Genomic DNA, 12909 nt, shown 5'->3' with positions numbered 1-12909 from the left:
GGAGCTATGACTTATCCAAGGGATTCACTTAAGTTCCATCTTAGGAGTTCTGACTCCAAAACTAATCATTGTTTCTTCTCATTTTCTCCTCAGACTTCAGGTGGGGTTCCTGTGTTTCCTTCCACAAAGCTCACATCCTGATCCAGTTGAGATGCCTGCAAAAGAAACCCAGGATTTAAATAATACTTGTTCGTTTTATGAGGACATGGGTCTTGTTTCAGGCATGATGAGGAGGGAAGATCTGAGTGTCCATGGAGAGTGGATGGAGTAATTCTTTCTTCCACATTTCACAAGAGCACATTCCTCTCCAAAAGCTAGGAAAAAATAGGCATCGTGAGTGATAGAATGAAGAAACAATGGGCAAAACGTAAGCAAAGAGGCAGAAAGTCATAGCACCTTTCTATAACCTCCTCCCTATGGCATTTATAGCCAGGACTAAATCATCTATCCATTGATTAGTTTCATTTTGACCTCTTGTTAAGGGTAAGGACTGTGCATGTTTTTGCTATATTTTCTAAAGCAGTGGTTTCCAATTTTTGTAGTGCTCAGACACATATGAGATGGAAGACACTTGTCAAATACACAGATTCCCGGGACATTCAATGCCAGTGAGTCTCATCCAGCAGGTCTGGAACCATGTTTAATGAACATCTTTAGGAAATTAGGTGGTTAGGTCATGGAATGGATATTGGGAAACTTGCAAGAGGCAGGAAATATGACTTGAAAGAAGCAGGAAGCAGATCTATGAGGGCCTTCTACTGCATGCCAAGGCATTTGGACTCCATCTTAAAAGCAGTAGCAATCCTAATAGGATGTTAAGCATGGATGAGGCCATAATTATTTATTAGAAAGATTACTTTGGTTGCAAAGTAAAAATTGGATCAGGCAGGTAAAGCTGGAAACAAATAGAACAGTTAAGAATCAAACTCTACCTGAGTCCCTGAACTGGGTCAGCTCTGAAGGCAACAAAAAAATGGGCAGCTCCAAGAAGCAATCAGAAGATCAAGATCCTTGCTGATGGACAAGATGAAGGGATGGAGAAGGAGAACTCAGGAATGACTTCTAGGTTTGTGCTTGGACAACTGGGTGGATAATGATGGATGTTTATTAAGTGCCAACTTTGAGCTAGGCTCTATTCCAGTGTGTAGGCACAGCAGGATATGAAAAGTTGCTCAATTTGGAAGTGGTGGATCCAAGATTCAAATGCTAAAATCCACATCAACTGGGTCTAGAGTTCATGCTTCTAGGTGGAGATGGAGATAGAGAAAGACAATGAGTGTGAGTTTAGGAGCTGAGTTAGGAAAGGAGGAGAGGAAGAACAGAGAGTGAAAGAGATGTAGAGAGTGGATAGAGAGAGAGGAGGAGACTACAGAGGAAGTGGAATCCTGGAAATCACAAGAGGAAAATATCTACCAAGATCCTGCAGGAAGAAGGACATTAATGCCATATGTTGCAGAAAGCAAGAGAAGAACCAAAAATGTCCTTCAGGTTCAGCCACCTGGAGGCCACTGGAATATTCACACTTAGGTCCATGAATTGGTATGGGGAGATGGCAGGGACTTAGGCAAAAGAAAAGTGATGAGAGAGGTGACAATCCTCACAGCGAAAGGTGATGTCAAGGAAGAGAGATGAATTTTTCTCACTCGGAGCTTATGAGGCAGCAAGGCCTTGAAGAGGCTGTTCAGGAGGAATAGAGAAGGCAGTAAGGATATTTGAGGTGAGTGAGGCAGAAGTGAGAGTGATGAGGGTCTGAAATGACAATCTTTAGGGATAAGAGGATATCATGGACCCACAAAGCGGTTGCTGGGGAATGCTGAGGGCCTAGTGAGCTGTGGCTCCACCACTGGCCTGGTTGCGGTGGGGTCTTCTCCAGCTGCACCCCTCAGCTTGAGTCTAGGTGTATGGCTGGGTCCGCAGCTGAGGGTTTGCAGGAAGGTTTTGTCTGGATATACAGTTAGATGGGATAAGAATACAGTAGATAGGTGTTTTGATCTGAGTAAGTAAATAGTAAAGAAATGGGTGGCTGGATAGATGGATTACATTCCTGAATGTGGCCCCCATAGTACATGTCCCCATCTGACCATCATGAAGCAAGGAAGAAGGCAAAGAAGGAGTTCACAGCCCACATTCTCACAGGGAATCCAAGAATGAGTTATTGAAAGGTTGTGAAGAGCCTTTAGTGCAGGCAGCTGTGCCCTAGGAAAACTCACCTCTATAGCCATGCCCTAGATCGCAGCGCAGGGCAGCCCACCGAGCCCAGGGTCTTAGGGAGAATCACGTGGCATGGGCAGGCTCTTCCCGAGTCCATTAAGTTGGGGAGCCATTACTTCCGAATGTAGCACTGGCACTGTGTCCTCATTTCCCTTTTTCTCTTTCTCCACATATCCTAATGTCTTTCCTTCAAAGTACAGGTCAAATCATGCCTCCTTAATGAAATTTCTCATGCCCCAAGGCCTGACACATATTAAGTGCTCAATAAATAATAACGACCATTTTTTCACAATCATGATTAGTGTTGTTTCAATGGTATGTGATTTCTTATATACCCAGCCAGCCTGTGGACTCCCCAGAGGCAATGAACACACCTTCTCATTTCAACATCCCCACACCCCTGCTCCTGCCTGTGGCAGTTTGCCTGCAGTGGCAGATGACCTTCAGTTTACTCCCAACCCTGAGGGTGACCATGGTTGAAGTCACCTAACCAAACTGTCCAGAAGAAAAGTGTGAGGGTAGAAACTCTGGGAGAGGAGACAACAGGGAGCCCCAGTACCTAGAGCCAAATCTTGTCCCTACCTTCAGAGAGAAGTGTTCGTCTTCTCTCTGAAGACAAACTCAGTGTATCACTGAGGGCCATCAAGAAATGGAAGGTACCCAAACTGGGGTTTTGAAAAGAATTTGATGATGGGACTAGGGGCAGGTTTCAGGAAGCCAACAGTAGATGTCAAGGCATCCAAAGATTCAAATAGCAGGGGCCTGAGGGACCAGGGGAGGGAGGAATTGACATTACCAGAACCCAGGGAGAGCTACAGTACTGGAAGAGGGCCCACACGGCAGGAGCTGCAGGTGTAGAGAAACAGCTACAGCCAGAACTGTTTTCCCAAGTATAAGAGAACAGGACAGAAACACCCCGACCACACTCTCCTTGTCACCTCCAGCATCCTGCTTGTGTCCCATCGCTGAACTCAACAGGAAGACAGACAGAGGCTGCAAGGGAGCTTGGAGGAGGTAGTGTGCAGGGCTCAGCATCCAGGGCAGCGGGCAGGACAGTAAAGGGCAGAAAAAGGTGGAGTGTAATAATCACAATTAACAAAGACCAAGTGCCAGATGAGGGAATGTGGACCACATATTCATCAAAGAGTTAATATTCTCTGAAAGGTCTGGACACCTGATTGACAGGAGGTAATGACTATCATTGACTAAGTGTTTGCTTAATAGTTGTTGGAGACACACTAGGAAAACCAAGCAGTGCCCATTCAGGCAGAGTAGGAGCAGTGCTAGCCTGATGTGGAATTTCATGACTCTGTGTACAATAGCAAATTTAGGGATGATCATGAAACCTTCTTTTCCAGTCTTAGCCTCATATCCAGCAATCACTACCATGCAGCAATGGAATAAATAACTAAAAATAAACTGAAGCCTGGCCTGAGGAAGGGAAGCAGCCCTACCTTCACCAGGCCTGAGACAACGAAACATGAGCAAGTGGGTGTCAGTCAGTTAAAAAGAAACCCCCCCCTAGGAATTCCAGGGGAGAGAGGTCGTCACGCTGGGGTCACTGGTAGCATGATGTAGGCAGTGACCACAGAGGCCCTGATGGAACTGGGGAGAGACTCTGATGAAACTCACAGCCCAGTGGTTATTTTCTTCCTGGAAGGGAAATCAGGCTGGGAAATAAGCAATGATGCTCCGGGGATTAGCAGTGCAACCCCTGCCAGGAGCAGGTGGTGATTCAGCGGGCTGAAGAGACTAGAGCCCCATATCCCTTCCCCACAACAACTGTGAGTTTTATTAAGAGATGCTCAGATTCTATGAGAGTGGGGATTATGTGGAACTGATCTCACCACCCATTTGACTCTGATGATGAAGTTTCTTTCTCTAAGACCTTATGAAATGAGTATTGGGAGGCTGGTAAGGGAGAAGTCAGTCCCTAAAAGCCTCATCCCTTGAGTAGCTGGGCCACAAGGACTCTTGGCAAAATTTCCAACTAGGTCACCCATAAAGGTGACATAAATGGGAGGGGAGATGAGAATAGTACCAGACCCTCTTACCTTTATAATTATTATTTTGTGATATAATTCATGAAAAAGTGCCCTGAAAAGGTAAATAAATGTAAGGTATTATAAGAGCCAAGAAATGTAACTTCATATGCAAATGAGGCATAAAATGAAATGTTCCTCTTTGGATCAAAACGTACCTACACAGTCACACATGCAATTATGTATTGCTAAGCATCAGAACCCTTCAGTGTCACTTCTCATTTGACTCAGAGGAAAAGCCAAAGACTTACAATGGCCTACAAGCCCTCATGATGTGGCCCCCATCATCCCTCTAAACTCTTCTCCAGATGCTCACACAATCTCACTCCAGCCACACTGAACTCCGTGCTATTCCTCCAACATGCCACAGCCTAAGGCTTTAGCATAATAGGCTGTTCCCTCTTCCTAGTTGCTCTTCCTCCAAATACGTGCTCACCTACTTCTTTTCCAAAATCATTTCAATGAAGCCTGCCTTGACCACTCTAATTAAAATTACCTTCACCCCAACCCTCTCAGTCTCTATATCCTTTCCCTTTATCTACTTTTCCCTCTTTTATTTCCACTACACATCACATTCAATCATACTCTTTAGTTTCCTTATTTGTTATACTTATTGTTTGTTGTCTGTTTTCTTCACTACCATGAAAGCTCTGCAAGGACAATGATCCATACATTGCCCACAAACGCTTAGAACAGTGCCTGGAATATATAGGCACTAAGTAGGCATTTGTTGAATGAATGAAGGAATGAATAAATGCTCTACCATGTGTCAGACCTTAATTATGAGTCTTTATTCCACTCTGCTTGTTCCTAGCATAATTCTTGTCACAAATTAATGCTTCATAAAGGGTAGTTGATGATGTCATTTAGTCAACAAACATTTATTGAGAGCCTATTTTACCTAAAACATGATGGGAGACACTAAGAAATATAAGATATCCAAGCTACTCTTACAAAGTTATTATGTAGCTAGGGATGTGTTCCCCAATACCCAGTTCTCCCCTCCCAGACACCTGGAAAGCTGTACTTTTCAACTGCCTTGAAGATGGGCAGTTGGGTGACTAATTGGCCAATGAAATTTGAGCAGGAATGATATTGGCCACAACCAGGATGAGTCAGTGAAAAACATCAGCTACCCCTGGACAGTGACTAAAGTGGCCCTGTACCCCAAGATACAGTTACTAGCTGGAGGAGACCCACTAAGTTTGGATCCTTGAACAAAACAAGAAAACTTTCTAGTGTTGAGCCACTGACATTTGGGAATCTTTTGTTCCTGCACAACCTAGCCCTTCCTGATTATCATGGGGTGCAGGGGGCACTACGAAACATAAGAATGATAAGATCTGAGTAAATAGCTTTCATGAAGCTGGATGTAACAAGTGGTCAGTAAGTGGTCCAGACGATCACTGAGGTGTCCATGAAGAGGCAGGAATGTTGGAGTGCTATTGGGTAGATTGAATGAAAGAACTGAGAGCATGGTAAGGATGAGTCGTATTTAGATAAGAAGAAAAAAAAATGAGAACGTTTTAGTTGGACAAATGGCTTGAAGGAAGGCATAATGATTATAACAGTGACGGCAGTGGGGGGCGGGCGGCACTGATGGGAGTGTTCATGAAAAACAAAGACAGCTGAGGTAATAGGGACAGGCTGATCAACTCACTAATTACTAAGCATGACTCACAGAAGTATCAGCATCAGGACAAGCCCAGCAAAGAGAAGAACATTTCCCCTTCCATCGCCCCCACGCACATTTCACAGGAGCAAATGTTACTTAAAATTCAATTTACCCTTTTGTGTTGATTTAGGATGGCTGTTTAATTAGTTTTTAGCATTGCATATTGTTTATGGTCATTGTTTCAATAGAAGTTAAAAGTGAGAACGTTTACTGCTCTTGATTTGTAGACAAAATAACTAACTGTTCCAGATTTCTCTCCTCTCCCCTTGCCACATTTCTGATTTAAAAGTGTCTCTGACCTAGTGAATTGCTTCTAAATCATATCACTGCGGTTTGCTGAACTTCTATTGCATGGAATTTCTCCCCTAAGACAACATCCCTACAGCTGAGAAAACACATCTTCTCTCAGTGTTTCAAGTGAAAGGATGTCTGATAACAAATGTAATAGGCCAAAAGAACATTTGTCCTCTGGAAATGGCATCATCCTCAATAAGGAAAATTCCACAAAAAGCTTACGCTAAGAATTTCACTTTGGAGTTCACTAAGTCTGGTTCACCAAGTCTGAGCAAACCTCAGACTTGCCCATGAACCAAACCAAACTTGCAGAGGGCTCCAGGCTGAGGCCATTTCTTTTCATTGTGGATCTATAATTAATAAACAATGGGGATCAACTAGGACCTGTGCTGGGAACCAGGAAATGTGTAAGCAGAAGAGGGTCTGCCCCCACATTCCTCACAGCACTATCTGAGGACACATAATTAATTCTCATGGAAAGGAGGCTAACAGTGCCTTGAGAGCAGCCATGTTACTCAGCCTCCCTTCCTGCTGCCTCAGCATCACAGCCTGCTTGCCCAGGTGCTTTTGACGGCCAAAAAGAGGAGCCATCTTAGAAAGAACTTCCTGAGAGAATTGAAAACACAGACAACTAATAGGAGTAAAGATTACCTAAAGTTCTAAAAATGAGACTGGGAGGAGACTGATACAAACATAGCACATGAAGAAATGGTCTATTTTAGGAATATCCCTATTCGTAGGAATTGCATAAGTGTTGGAGGGATGTACCCTTTGAAAAAGAGTTTTTTTCTCTCGAAGCCCACCAGGATTTCTGCCTTATGGAGTTTCCATTCTTCCAATCCTTTCTAACTTCTCCTCCTATACTGATACAGAACCTCTGCCCTGCGCACATGCATACACACACACACACACACACACACAGCATGAAAGCATAGTTCAGCTCAGCGGTTAGGAGCTTGGATGCTGGAACCAGCCTCCCTGGGTTCAAACTCAGCGTTCTGATTCTTTAGATTTGTGACCTTAGTCAAGTTACTCCATCTCCCTTTGCCGTGATGTTTTCATTTGTATAATAGGGCCAGTCATGGTATTTACCACATAAGGCTCTTACAGGGATTGGATGGAGTGATGTGTGGAACATACTCAGAACAGTACCTGGCTTGAACCTGTGTCTTATGTTTCGGTTATGGTTCTTACTGTGTGCCTGTCAATTCAGTGGGTGGTTAGAAGAATCCCTGCAGTATGCTAGCGCTACGAACTACAGAGGGTATTTCATAGAGGCTCCGCCCTTGAGGTTGTGATAATCTGGTTGGGAGTACAAGACTGAGAGAGAGAGACTAACTAGAGAAGATTCTAGGGTGTTCTTGAGGGTCAGATCAGAGGGCGCAGCTCCTGGCCCTGAGTAGTTGGACTCCACACATGTGCTCAGCTCTTTCCTTCCTTCCTGTATGACTCCCTCCTTGCCTGAATGTAGTAGGGCAACCATGGAAGCAAAGTCCACATATATCAGGGTGTCATGATCTCCAGGGGAAACTTGACTTCACCACACATTTCCCTCCCACACTCCTCTGTCCCAAAGCCTGAGGCTTCCCACTATGGCCTATAGACCCAGCCATGCAGAAAATGGGTTGAGAGGTGCTCCCTTATAAAAGTTCTTTGAGCTTGAGTACTAAACAGTCAAGAAACACCTCTCAAAATAGCCTAACTTGCTAAGGTGGCTTTGGGCTTCCAATCTGCCACTGCTTCTCTCTAGAGGGAGGGCAACAACCTGCACAACAGGGCCACTCCCCATCAGAGCCCAGGATGGAGGTGGGAAGAACCACCCACAATTTTGTCTGCCATCCTTTATGAGGAACTCACAGCCTCTTCATCTTAGCCCAACAAGAACACGCTCTGTCTTTGTTTTCTTTCCACACATAATCTCTCACCCCAGGATTGTGTAAAAATGTGATAGTTCCTAAACATTTCAATAACACCATCCCACCTGTGCTCACATGTAGAACAACTCACAATTCCAGGTGATAAGCAGATAGCCAGATGCAGGAACAAGGTGGGGCTGAGGAAGGAGTCCTTCTTGAGTCATTTTCTCCCATCACAGGCTCACAATTCAGAGAAAGGAGGTATCAGAGGTAGTTGGGCAACAAGAAATGCTTCCCAAAGCCCAGAGGAGTTTAGAGATGCTTGAGAAGTGCTTCCAATTAACATGTAAGGCAACAGTTAGAAATGGCAAGAGGATCCCAGATGTGGGAATTGGCAAAGGCAAAGGTGCAAGAGAAATCAATGTGGCACCTGTAGAGGATGTAGTGCTACAATTATAATGACATGACATGCAAATTGGCCGGGAGTGGGGTACATACGTACATGTTTATTTATATTAGAGGACATTTCATACTACAAAATGCATCTACACAAATTACCTCATTTGATTTTCACAACTGATCTGTTGGATTAGCAAAATATGATATGATTCTTCATGTCACAGGGAAGAAATTCAAGCAGAGAGAGGGAAGTAATTTGTTTAGTTCATAAGATTAGTAAATATGGAATTTGGATTTCAAGCCACAAGTTCTGATTCTAGGCTCAATGCATTTTCCAGATCCCCTCTTCCCTCTCCTTTTTCTTCTTCTCCTCTCCCTCTTCTTCTTCTTCTTCCCCTACCTCACCCTCTCCTGCTCCTCCTTCCTCTTCATTTTCTTCTTCTTTTCCTCCTTTTTCCCCCTCCCTCTCCATTTGCCTTCTCCTTATCAATATGGTTACCTCCATCTTTATCTCCACCTATATTCTTATCTCTATTTCCCTCTCCCTCTCCTTCTCTCTCTCCTTCTCTCTCTCCCTCTCTCTCTGGCAGTCCTGTTTGTACAGAGGTTGGTCAGGCATCTAGGATAGGGCTCCTATGTGCCCTCTGAGCCTATACCTCCCTTCAGTCTCTCTCAGGAGTCCTGGGTCCCAATCACTCTAACTATTCCCCATATGCCATCTCCTTCGTCCTCAAGGGATGGAACCTGCATGTACACATTCTCTTACCACTGGGGAGTAGTGTGTACCTGAGGCAGAGGGGAGTCCTTCGCAGAAGACCCATCTGCTGAGTCAAGGACATCATGTCCCAGGGTGAAGACAGGAAAAGGAAGAGAGAAAGGGGGGCCCTGTGAAATAACGGGCACGAGAACGAGGAAGTGCCAGTATGGCAGCTAGGTCACCTGCATTCACGGATCTAAATGCACATAGAGGGCTGTAACAATAAATAAAAATAAACAGAAAAAGAAGTGAATCCCTGAGGAGGAAAATGGCAGGCTGCATATGTAAATGTCACTGTCAGGTAGTCATTCCTGGCCACTCACCTGGCCCAGGGACCAGACACAGCTCAAGGCTCAGAGAGCTTGGGCATGTGCTCAATGTAGAAAGAGAGAACCTGGTCTCTGAGGTCTCCCCTTGTGCAATGATCTCTAGAACCTTCCATGGCTTGGAGGACCCCATAGAAATCCTAGATGCTGCCACAGACACCATGTCTCAGACGTACACACACACACACGCACACATCACGTATCCCATCCCACTCACCTGTGGGACAGGACCCTGTACTGGGACAGGACACAGGGACAGGACCCTGTGCTGGGAAACTCTCTTCACCCCAGACCCTCATCTCCTCCTCCACGATGCCCCACTTGGAAAGGCTGACAATCTCATTCCAATAAGGTGACAATGCATAAGAAAGGGACTTCCAAGTCTTTGTCCTGGGTCATATACGTATTGATGGAGAGCCATGCCTTAGGCCAAAGAAAAGGACAAAAGTGCTGCACAGGACACACACCTCATTTCCCGCCGGTCCCCAGGCACAGGGAAGTGGAAACTCTTAGAAACTTTAGCCTTGGCTCAACCTCCATTCGGAGCGCTAGGGACAGGGACAGAGGGTCCTGGCCTCCTTGATTCCCACTCCAATTTGCACTTCAGAGAGCTCAGGGCCTGATGTGCTCTCCAGAGAGGAGAACCATTCCCAGAGAAATAAGAGCTCTCAGTTCATCCCACCCTCCCCTTCCCCTCTGTGTCCACAAGTCCATTCTCTACAACTGCATCTCTTTTCCTGCCCTGCAAATAGGTTCATCAGTGCCATTTTTCTAGATTCCATATACATGCATTAATATACGATATTTGTTTTTCTATTTCTGACTTACTTCACTCTGTATGACAGACTCTAGGTTCATCCACATCACTACAAATGACCCAATTTCATTCCTTTTTATGGCTGAGTAATATTCCATTATATATATGTGCCACATCTTCTTTATCCATTCATTTGTCAATGGACATCTAGGTTGCTTCCATGTCCTGGTTATTGTAAATAGTGCTTCAATGAACATTGGCGTACATTGACATATAAACACTACCATGTGTGAAATAGATAGCTAGCGGGAAGCTGCTGTATAGCACAGGGAGCTCAGCTCAGTGCTCTGTGATGACCTAGAGGAGTGGGATGGGGGGGTGGAGAGAGGCTCAAGAGGTAGGGGATATATGTATACATATAGCTGATTCACTTTGTTCTACAGCAGAACCTAACACAATATTGTAAAGCAATTATACTGCAATAAAAAATAAATAAATTCAACAATTAAAAAAACGCAAAAGCAAAAAACAAAAAGAAGGAGAAGAAAGAAAGAATAAGAGCTCTGAGAGGCCTCACTCCTCTGCTCCGGAGCTGCAGAGCCTGGCTCCTGGCCCTGGAAGGGCCAAGACTTATCCTTTCTCACTCAGCTGCTCCTGGCACCCTCCCCAATCTCTGCAAGTGGAATCCCTCAGAGCCCCTCTGAGAAGTCCATTAAGAACCCTTTGGATTGGTTTCTATCTCTCTCTTAGGAGAACAAGTCATTCCTCCATGATCTAAATTGCTTTGTGGTTTCACCCTGCTGTAACCTCTTTTGAGCATACAGAAATGCCCAAGTCTAGGCGTTCAAGAAACAAGACATTCTTCCTCTTCTCACATCCCTTCCCCCTTCCAGGCCCAAGCTTCTCCAAATGTGTTTCTTACCCCCAAACATCCCCTCCAAGCTTTTCCTCACTTTTCTCCTCTGTGTCTCTGGGAGACTACTTGGTGCTTATCAGAGGATGACTTGTTAGGACAGTGGGGCTGGTGTCTTTCTGGAAAGAGGAGTGGGAGGACAAGGCCCTCCCTCCAAAGGGAACCAGGGTAAGCAAAGGCACTGATGGCAGAAGTGAGTTTATTGTGAAAAGGGCCCAGGGCCACTGGGCTCACTGGAGCCAAAGGTTCAGGCGGGAAGGAGACATCATGAGAGAATAGAAATTATCAAAACACATTGACCCTCAACTATTTAGACACAACTTAGCCCTGTATGCTTTGCTGTGGAGCCCTCACCCCATGAGCATTCCATGCAGATGAGCTTAATGGTTGGAGCATTTGTAGTAAGAACCCCAACACTTGTACCTGATCAAACACTGCTTTAAACTTTAAGCAGGGCCATTCTAGAACACACATCTTCTTAACAGTTGTGTGTATACATGAGTCTTATCTGCAAAGAAACTATTAGCTCCTCTAAGACAAGGACCAGATCTCCCCTGGCATTGCTCTTCCTTCTCACCACCCCGTCCATCCCAGGGCAGCACTGGGTGTGCAGTAAGGAGGTCACATGCTGTAACTGTGGGAAAAGCCAGGCTCGGAGCTGCAGGCTTGCAAGAAACCTGGGCTTTAACCCTGGACCTAATTATCCTGTGACTTTGGGAAAGTCACCTAAATTCTCTGAGCCTTTCCTTTCTCACCTATAAAGTGACACTTGGCTACTTTACTTCTTTAATGGAAACTTGGCTTGAAAATGCTTTAAATTAAAATATACTATTCAAATCTTAGGCACTACAGACTTGGCATTCACACATTCTATGCTCCATCTTTGACTGCTTGCAAGAGACCCCCAAATCCCATGGTATGATAAGAATTAACCATTTTGCTGGGATCTGACTTCCTTCAGGGGCCAGTAAAATTGAGGCATCTGTGCTCCTAGTGGGTGAGCCTAGCTGACTGCCCAGCATCCATCCTTCCCCAGTGCACCCCACACCTCTCTTTAGAAACCTGAAGGAGCAATGGCAGTTTCTATGTGTGTCACCTCTGTCTTCATAACATGTCTTGAATTCCTCCACCTGCCCACCCTGGTCTAACTAATCACCCTTGGGCTGTTGCAACACCCTCCTAACTAGTTGTCTTACTTTTAGTCTCCATCCCTGATGGTCTGTTCTTAACACAGTGGCTGGTATTCTTGAAAATCATAAGACAGATTCTGTCATCCCTTCATTCAAACTCTCCCATGTCTCCCCAGCCTCCCCATCACGTCCAGGGCTGTCTGAGGGTACAGAGTGCTGTGGACAGCTCCTGGATCGTACTGAGTAAATATTGGTAGAATTAATAACTGATCGCTACTGCATTTGTAGAAAGAGGGAATTATACATGACTGTGCTTTTCATGTGTTTGAGATTCACAAAAGCCTCGGGATATAATTTCACAGACGTCAAGACTTTCCCATACTACAATAGTAAATAATCCATATGTATTTAATTGTATATGGAAGTGAAGTGAATGACACCTAAATCCACATTTCCAGACAATGCCCAGAATTGGTGTACAAATAAATACAGGATTGTGCATTGAAGCATGAGGTTAGCACACATGCCACTCAAGAGAGGATGGGGTCA

This window comes from Delphinapterus leucas, chromosome 14, assembly GCF_059928025.1.
Source record: "Delphinapterus leucas isolate spDelLeu-1000000601 "Yukka" chromosome 14, BTC_Dleu_Yukka2, whole genome shotgun sequence".
Lineage (NCBI taxonomy): Eukaryota > Metazoa > Chordata > Mammalia > Artiodactyla > Monodontidae > Delphinapterus > Delphinapterus leucas.
The sequence above is the reverse complement of the archived record's forward strand: the minus strand, read 5'-3'. Positions refer to the sequence as shown.